At 41.0% G+C, this 9,256-nt stretch overlaps 1 protein-coding gene across 1 annotated transcript in view; it reads left to right on the top strand.

Moving 5' to 3' along the window:
• Nucleotides 1–1,085: 1,085 nt before the first annotated feature.
• Nucleotides 1,086–9,256, top strand: part of esr2a (estrogen receptor 2a) — a 43,206-nt gene continuing 35,035 nt past the window's right edge. The window contains 1 exon segment of the mRNA XM_041865137.2: nt 1,086–1,238. The gene's annotated coding sequence lies outside the window, so the exon portion shown is untranslated.

The raw sequence follows: 9,256 nt of genomic DNA, 5'->3' as shown, positions 1-9,256 counted from the left end.
GGGGGTAATATCTGGCGTTTTGTGGGAAGTCGATGTGATGAAAATTAAAAATATCCCTGGAGTGATTGATGCACGTCAAATGAATCAAGTAGTTAATGGAGAGAAAGTGAAGAGTCTATCTGTTATTTTGTTTTTTGAAGCAGAGTCCCTCCCTCCCTCCCCAGTTGAAGTTGGAGTATATGAATTACTGTGTAAGAGCGTTAATGTCCCAAGATTGCTGAAGTGTGATCGCTGAAGTGCCTTTGGACATGTGGAAAGTGTCTGTAGAAGAAAGAAGCCAAGGTGTGAAAGTTGTGGAGAAATCATATTGAGTGTAGTTTGAGTTTTGATCGTGTGAAACGTTGCAATTGTGGTGGGAACTATGTTGCTTCATCATTAAAATGCCCGATGAGGGTGAAGGAAAATGAGGTGGCTAAAGTCAGGGCCAACCAGAACATATCATATGCAGCGGCTGTCAAGAGGGTTGCGGGAATGAATGGTCCAGAAGGGCCTATGGTGGAGGATAGGCATTCACGGCATGAGGCACGTGTTGCCTCTCTTCAGCCGGACCCAGATATTGTACAGGTTAAGAAGGTGGACTTTACTCTTTATGGCTATGTTGATCTGTCAAAGTAGAAAAAAAGTATAGAAAGATGGACATCATTGTGGATGAGGCAGAGCGGTTTCTGGGATTGGAGGACTTCTCGTCAAAGGAGTTACATGAAAGGCTGTCACGAGCCGTACTACCCTCTCAAGCCCCAGAGCCTGAGTGGGGAGATATGGAACTTTGAAGGACAGAAGAAGTCTGTTTTGCTTACTTTAGTGTTTAAAAAAAAAACTATTTTAGTTGTGAAGAGTAAATTAGTTATCCCAATCAAGTAGGGTTTACTTTTTACTTTGAATCCATTAGTGGGCAGCAATACAATTTTGGGGATGTAGTCTGCCCTGAAACCCCACTGAAGAAGAAGAAGAGTTGATATTTGGCTAGGGGAGGGGTGAGCGTTGAGGAGGAGGAATGACGGAGTTCCTAATATGTATTACGTACCTAGTGGCTATATCAGTTCTATCAGAGTAAGTTTGGACCCATTCTGTTCAATCTCCTCTGCTATCTTGTCGTGCCAGTTTGACGGAAAGGTCGAAACATGTTGGTTGCTGAACGAAGGACAGAAACTGCATGTCAATGTTCCTGATGAATGTTGTTTTTGTAACTGACCATTGGAACTTTTCTGACAGTCTGTGCGCTAGAATCTGCATGAGAGGTAGGTGACAACACGAAAACGTGTAAAATTTTAATACAGCGGTAAAATTGTAATAAAGCGGTATTACTGATGCCACACTGCTATTTGAGGTCGGGCTAAAGCTATCTATTGAATCCTTGATAACGGGTTCAAATTCCAGATGGACTTGTTACATTTGAGCGTCATGTATTTGTTATTTTATTTCAATAAACCACAATGCTAGTTTATTGTTGTGTACATAACTAATTTATTAAGGCAACGGATATCAATTTTTCTGTCCATCTGCTGAAATTATGTGCATATTTGTTATTATATTTTTCAATGAAGGGCCACCCAGCACTTTTCAATCAAGTAGGGCAGCACCCCACCACTTTTGATTTGGTTTAATAAACATTATTGTTGCAAAAGCGTTAAAAGGGGTTACAAAGTAATCATTTTCACACTAATTTAACTCATAATTTGTCACCTCGGGCACAATTAATCTATGCTTCACATCGGAGTGCTGCAGGTTCTGTGCGTGTCTTGACCAATCAGATTCACGGAAATCAAAGGTTGCGCGGCACGGCACTACGCAATAAAGAATGCAAAACTCGCTCTTCACTTTCCAACGGTATTTATTTAGCAAACATGATAACGCATCACTTCCGACAGACACAAGCCAAAACTGTTAACAGAAATGTTGCAGCAGCCTACATCAAAATATTACCAATCTGACATGGTGTATGCCATAAAAAACGGAATGTCCAGTCTCAGCATTGGCCTACAATCGCAGTTGAATACAGCATACTCTGCCAAGGTAAACGAACCGGTAACATTATGTATTTATAGGCCATTTATTTTTGTCAGGAGACAAATGTGCGCAAATTTGGTTTATATTCAAACTTCGGCTGGCTAAACTACCTAGACATTTTCAATCCAAAATTAGTAACTGGAAAATCAATCAACACAATAGTAATGACATGAATAGACTGTGTGAGTAATTTTTTATATACAGATGCATTGGCGGACTAAACTGTGGAAACTAGCTCCATCGATTCGCCCAAGGTCGAAAAATAAATAATTATATATATTATGAAATGCCCACCTTGTACCTATGTTTGTCCTTTTGTATTTGCGTTACTTTCTTTGTTTGCTGAAATTCATACTTTTTCTATAAATATTAAAATACAGCCACCGACTGTTTGATCATTGCTTTTGCTCAAAGATGGCAACTCAGCGCAAATGGCATGTGCCAATTGAATCTCAACAAGGAAACAGTAGGTTTTATTTGATTAATGTTTAGTATGGATTTCAGCAAATACAAAAGGACAAACATAGGTACAAGGTGGGCGTTTAATAATGTACATTTTTGAAGTATTGACGGAATCTATGTAGTCGGAGTTAGATTCCACAAAGCCTGGTCTCGGATCCACGCCGTTGGTGAAGTTAATCAGAAGAGAGGAGTTTATGCTGCTACAGATGCATACCCCCCCCCCTTTTCCCTTCAGACCAGCCTCAGTGTGTCGGGGCATGGACTCAACAAGGTGTCGAAAACGTTCCACAGGGATGCTGGCCCATGTTGACTGACTCCAATGCGTGAAAATTCCCAGCAGTGTTGCAGTTCTTGACACAAACCGGTACGCCTGGCACTTATTACCATACCCTGTTCAAAGATACTTTTGTCTTGCCCATTCACCCTCTGAATGGCACACATACACAAACCATATTTCAATTGTCTCAAGGCTTAAAAATCATTCTTTAACCTGTCTCCTCCCCTTAATCTACACTGATTTGAAGTGGATTTAACAAGTTACATCAATAAGGGATCATAGCTTTCACCTGGATTCACCTAGTCAGTCTGTGATGGAATATTTTGTATACTCAGTGTATACAAGCCATAAGACTCCTGAACAGCTAATCAAATGGCTACCTGAACTATTTGCATTGCCACCCCCCCACCCCCTCTTTTATGCTGCTGCTACTCTCTGTTTACTATCTATGCATAGTCACTTTAACTATACCTACATGTACATATTACCTCAGTTACCTCGACTGACCGGTGCCCCCGCACATTGACACTGTACCGGTACCCCCTGTATATAGCCTCAATTTTTTTTTACTTAACACTTATTTTTCATAAACTGCATTGTTGGTTAAGGGCTTGTAAGTAAGCATTCCACTGTAAGGTCTACACCTGTTGTATTCGGCACATGTGACAAATACAATTTGATTTGATTTGAAAGACACAGGTCCCATCATAGCCCATATAAAACAATTTTACAACTGATTAATCCCTATGTCATACCGTACAGGGTCCAGAGCCTGAAATAGCCTATGCATTTATGTGACAAAGGTTTGCGTCATTTTATTACATGATTATTAATGTTTAATATTTATTATTTCAGTGAAAATATTAGGCTAAGATCATATGTAACATATTATCCGCACAAAATAAGATGAATAGGCCCAATTATGGGGGACGTAGAGATACCTCCCTTTTAAACCATTTGTTACAGGAGTAGCTTTAAAGTTTTATTTTCTTTCATATGTGACCGACCAGCTCGATTCGGTCTTATGTAGGAAAATTTGAAATTGTGTTTTTTTTACATTGGATAAAAGTAGACACTCAGAGCTAGAAAATGGCATATCATACACTAGAGTTGAGGAACAATGGGAATGCAATTCTGCTTTGAAAGTTGATAAACTTGTAACCTCACTTTTGAGAAAATGGCCTTTGAATGTTTTGGTACACCCACTGGAGAACTCTTCTTCTACACCCATTCAGCATCGTTCACACCATCTTAAGCTATAGCCCCGCCCGTAAATTTAGAGTGTTGTCAGATTGTCGGTTCGTAAATTCAGACTGTTTCGCTCTCGGGGCGTTCAGAGCGCACACTGGGCGCTCTGGCCAAGGAGTAGTGTTGATCCGAGCGTTCTGTCATAACAGCGGCAGTCAAGTACCCAAGCTAACGTTGGCTAGCTTGTTAGCTACTTCCAGACACAAATGAGAGAACAGCTCACTCTGACCATGTTATTTGCTCTAGCAGAGTTGGTTAGGCTGTTTTTATGTTATCCAGAGTGTTGGTGACTGCAACTGTGCTGCTGGCAACAATTTAATTATGCTTTTTTGCCAACATTTACTGACACCGGCCATATTCAACGGGTGTTGAGCGTTCGTAAGTTATTCTGCCTTCTGGCACACTCAGACGAGAGTGCCCTGAAATCAGAGTAGATAGCCAGAGCGAATTTACCAGCTACGTCTATCAACAGTTGTCGCATTGACATCATGAACATTCTATTGAAATGGTTACTTGCATAGTGGAGTCTTTTGTTAAGACATGTAGCTAGCTAGCTAAACAATGAACCATAATCCCAACTCATGATGTTACTACCCTACAGTTGAGGAACAATGGGAAAGTAATTCTGCTTTGAAAGTTCATAAACTTGTAACCCCACTTTTGAGAGAATGGCCCTTGAATGTTTTGTTAAACCTACTGGAGAGCTCTTTGTCTATACCCATTCAGCATCGTTCACACCCTCTTAAGCCTTAGCCCCACCCATCTCTTTAAGGATTCACATGTGAGGCCATGTGCTAAACAGAGTGAGTACGGTAGTGTACTAAACAACCAAAGATTTCAAGACTAAAGGCTGGTTTATACTACAGCTATCGACATATCTGTAGACAGTTGTCGCAGTGACATCATGAACATTCTATTGTCGTCCGACATCAAACTTGTCATTGTCGTTATGAAAAAGTATGAACACGACAGGCTGCATGACATCAGCAGCCTGTTGATCCAAAATAGCATAAGTGGTGTATTTTAACACCAATAAACCCATCCGTTTAAATATGAATTTAGTATATGTCAATCTAGCAAACCAGGCAACTAAAATAAACGTTGTAAACAATTTTTTGGTTCATTTCTAGCTTGTTAGCTAACGTTAAGTTAGCTGGCTAGCCAGCTCAAATACTGATCATAGCTGACAGCGCCTTAACTTTAGCCAGTTTTTTGTCATTATTACAAGAAAATAAACTCACAACAAGATCCTTATTTACAAGTTAATGGCAAGCTATTTACAGAAAATAGCTTACGGTTGTGAGTGTGACGAAATAAAAGCAGCTCATTCTACCGGAGAATTTTAGAACTTGGACACTGTCTCTTTGGCCTAACGTAATTAGAAACGTATAATAACTGAAAATGAGAATAGCCCACTATTACCCGTATACATGGATGAACGCTTCTCCCTCTCTGTCACGGATACCATGGTTGCCCTTAGTTTGAAGATGTAATCCGGAGACATGTTTTATACAACCGCCTTCTGTGTTCTCTTTTCGACTCTCTCCGCATATTTGCAATCAAACACCAGAATTTTCTCCATCTCCTTAGCTATCATACTTCACTTCCACCGGGCATTCCACTGATTTCAAAACTCGTTCAACTTCTTCCGTGACAACAACACTGTTGAGCTCTGTTAATTCCCCATCACTGTTATTAGAAGACTCTACAATTAAAATGTTTATACCTAAGTCAGGGATTTCCTCATCGTCTGATATATTTTCAGAGTCAGAGTCGACATGGCACGATCATCCTCCAGGAAGTGGAGAGCATTAGCAACACTCTTGCAGTTCTTTGTGATATCTTTAAAAAAAATCAGCGTTAGAAAGGATTACCTACACATACTGAGCAGCTCATGTTATAGACAGAAGAAGCTACATGGCAGACCAGTCCGAACTCATCTCTCGGCATGTCTAGCCCATCCATTATCTCAGCCAATCATGGCTAGCGGGAAGGTTCCTGCCTTTTTCCGTGGCTAAACCAACTAGGCTCGTAATTTATCAATTTTATTCATATTTACAGATGGCATACAAGTTTGTTATTAAGGCACACGAAAGTTCACATGTTCCAGAAGGCATTTCTGCCAAAAAACATATTTCGATAAAAAATACATGTTTATGTTCAAATGCCTCTCCTGTGAAGTAGTGACGTGCAACATACGCATATGCCGACAGGATGTCAGTACAGTAATAGAGGTGTGTTGGATTCACAGTGTCAGTGGTCATAACCACACAGCCACACACTTTTCACTCTCAAATTGTCAATCATTGTTTTGAGAATAGCCCACTTTCCTTTTGTCACGCTCTGGCTCCGGGACTTTGTATGTTGAGCCAGGGTGTGTTCGTTTCGTGGTGTTCTGTTTGGTTGGGTTGTTCTATGTGGTTGTATTTCTTTGTTTGAATGAGTGATTCCCAATCAGAGGTAACAAGTGTCAGCTGTTGGCTCGTTGTCTCTGATTGGGAGCCATATTTATACTGTCTGTTTTCACCTTGGGGTTGTGGGTTTTTGTTCCGTGTTCAGTCAGTGTTACTGTGGACTTCACGATCGTGTTTTGTTTTGTACTTGTGCTTTAACTAATTAAAGTCATGTTCGTTTCACACGCTGCGCCTTGGTCTACTCCTTCTCGTCAAGACGATCGTGACACCTTTAGCACAGGTTTAATGGACAAACATCAGTGGACTCAACCAAATTGAGTATGTAGGTAGGGTTTTGAATTTATTCAGGCCAATTAATATTTTCATTCATCCAGTAGCCTACAATTTTTTTTCATAATAATTACTTTCATCCAAATGTAAAATGTCAGTTTGGCTATAGCCTATTATTACACTGTCACCACCAGATAGTCGATTGCCTTGATATGATTTATTCGTCACCACTTACACCAGGGGTTCCCAAGGTTTTTTAGCCCGTGACTCCATTTTGATATTAAAACAAAAAATTAAACCCCAACATGTTAAAAGTTATGTAATCACCAACCAATTTTTACTTTTTTAATTGGAGCTATTTTTATTATTTTTTATTTTATTTCACCTTTATTTAACCAGGTAAGCCTGTTGAGAACAAGTTCTCATTTACAACTGCGACCTGGCTAAGATAAAGCAAAGGAGTGCGATAAAAACAACAACAACACAGAGTTACAAATGGAATTAACAAAACGTACAGTCAATAACACAATAGAAAATCTATATACAGTGTGTGCAAATGTAGTAAGTTATGGAGGTAAGGCAATAAATAGGCCATAGTGCAAAATAATTACAATTTAGTATTAACACTGGAGTGATAGATGTGCAGAAGATGATGTGCAAATAGAGATACTGGGGTGCAAATGAGCAAAATAAATAACAATGTAAATAACAATATGGGGATGAGGTAGTTGTGTGGGCTAATTACAGGTCTGTGTACAGGTGCAGTGATCGGTAAGCTGCTCTGACAACTGATGCTTAAAGTTAGTGAGGGAGATAAGTGTCTCCAGCTTCAGAGATTTTTGCAGTTCGTTCCAGTCATTTGCAGCAGAGAACTGGAAGGAATGGCGGCCAAAGGAGGTGTTGGCTTTGGGGATGACCAGTGAGATATACCTGCTGGAACGCATACTACGGGTGGGTGTTGCTATGGTGACCAATGATCTAAGATAAGGCAGGGATTTGCCTAGAAGTGATTTATAGATGACCTGGAGCCAGTGGGTTTGGCGACGAATATGTAGTGAGGGCCAGCCAACGAGAGCGTACAGGTCACAATGGTGGGTAGTATTTGGGGCTTTGGTGACAAAACGGATGGCACTGTGATAAACTACATCCAATTTGCTGAGTAGAGTGTTGGAAGTTATTTTGTAAATGACATCGCCGAAGTCAAGGATCGGTAGGATAGTCAGTTTTACGAGTGCATGTTTAGCAGCATGAGTGAAGGAGGCTTTGTTGCGAAATAGGAAGCCGATTCTAGATTTAACTTTGGATTGGATATGCTTAATGTGAGTCTGGAAGGAGAGTTTACGGTCTAACCAGACACCTAGGTACTTGTAGTTGTCCACATATTCTAAGTCAGACCCGCCGAGAGTAGTGATTCCCATTACGGACGCAGGCAATGAGGCAGTGATCGCTGAGATCCTGGTTGAAGACAGTGGAGGTGTATTTAGAGGGTAAATTAGTCAGTATGATATCTATGAGGGTGCCCATGTTTACGGATTTAGGGTTGTACCTGGTAGGTTCCTTGATAATTTGTGTGAGATTGAGGGCATCTAGTTTAGATTGTAGGACAGCCGGGGTGTTAAGCATATCCCAGTTAAGGTCACCAAGCAGTACGAACTCTGAGGATAGATGGGGGGCAAGCAATTCACATATGGTGTCCAGGGCACAACTGGGGGCTGAGGGGGGTCTGTAGCAAGCAGCAACAGTGAGAGACTTATTTCTGGAAAGGTGGATTTTTAGAAGTAGAAGCTCAAACTGTTTGGGCACAAACCTGGATAGTATGATAGAGCTCTGCAGGCTATCTCTACAGTAGATTGCAACTCCGCCCCCTTTGTCAGTTCTATCTAGACGGAAAATGTTGTAGTTCGGAATGGAAATTTCTGAATTTTTGGTGGCCTTCCTAAGCCAAGATTCAGACATTGCTAGAACATCAGGGTTGGCAGAGTGTGCTAACGCAGTGAATAACTCAAACTTGGGGAGGAGACTTCTGATGTTAACATGCAAGAAACCAAGGCTTTTATGGTTACAGAAGTCAACAAATGATAGCGCCTGGGGGGTAGGAGTGATACTGGGGGCTACAGGGCCTGGGTTAACCTCTACATCACCAGAGGAACAGAGGAGGAATAGAATAAGGATACGGCTAAAGGCTTTAAGAACTGGTCTTCTAGTGCATTGGGTACAGAGAAAGGGTGCAGATTTCCGGGCGTTGTAGAATAGATTCAGGGCATTATGTACAGACAAGGATATGGAAGGATATGAGTACAGTGGAGGTACACCTAAGCATTGGGTAACTATGAAAGAGATAGCATCACTGGAGGTACGATTGAGCCGGTCTCCGCGTGTATGGGGGGTGGGACAAAGGAGTTCTCTGAGGCTGGTTGAGCTGAACTTGGGGCTCTACAGTGAAATTGTATAATAAGAACTAACCCAAACAGCAATAGGCTAGGCATAGTGACATGGGAGAGAGGCATAACGCAATCACAGGTGTTATTTGAGAGGGCTAAGACAACAACTGGTAATATTGACGAAAGTTTGGGCAGAG

Source organism: Coregonus clupeaformis, chromosome 36 (assembly GCF_020615455.1).
Source record: "Coregonus clupeaformis isolate EN_2021a chromosome 36, ASM2061545v1, whole genome shotgun sequence".
NCBI classification, from domain to species: Eukaryota; Metazoa; Chordata; class Actinopteri; order Salmoniformes; family Salmonidae; genus Coregonus; species Coregonus clupeaformis.
This window is presented reverse-complemented; position numbering and strand designations above follow the sequence as displayed.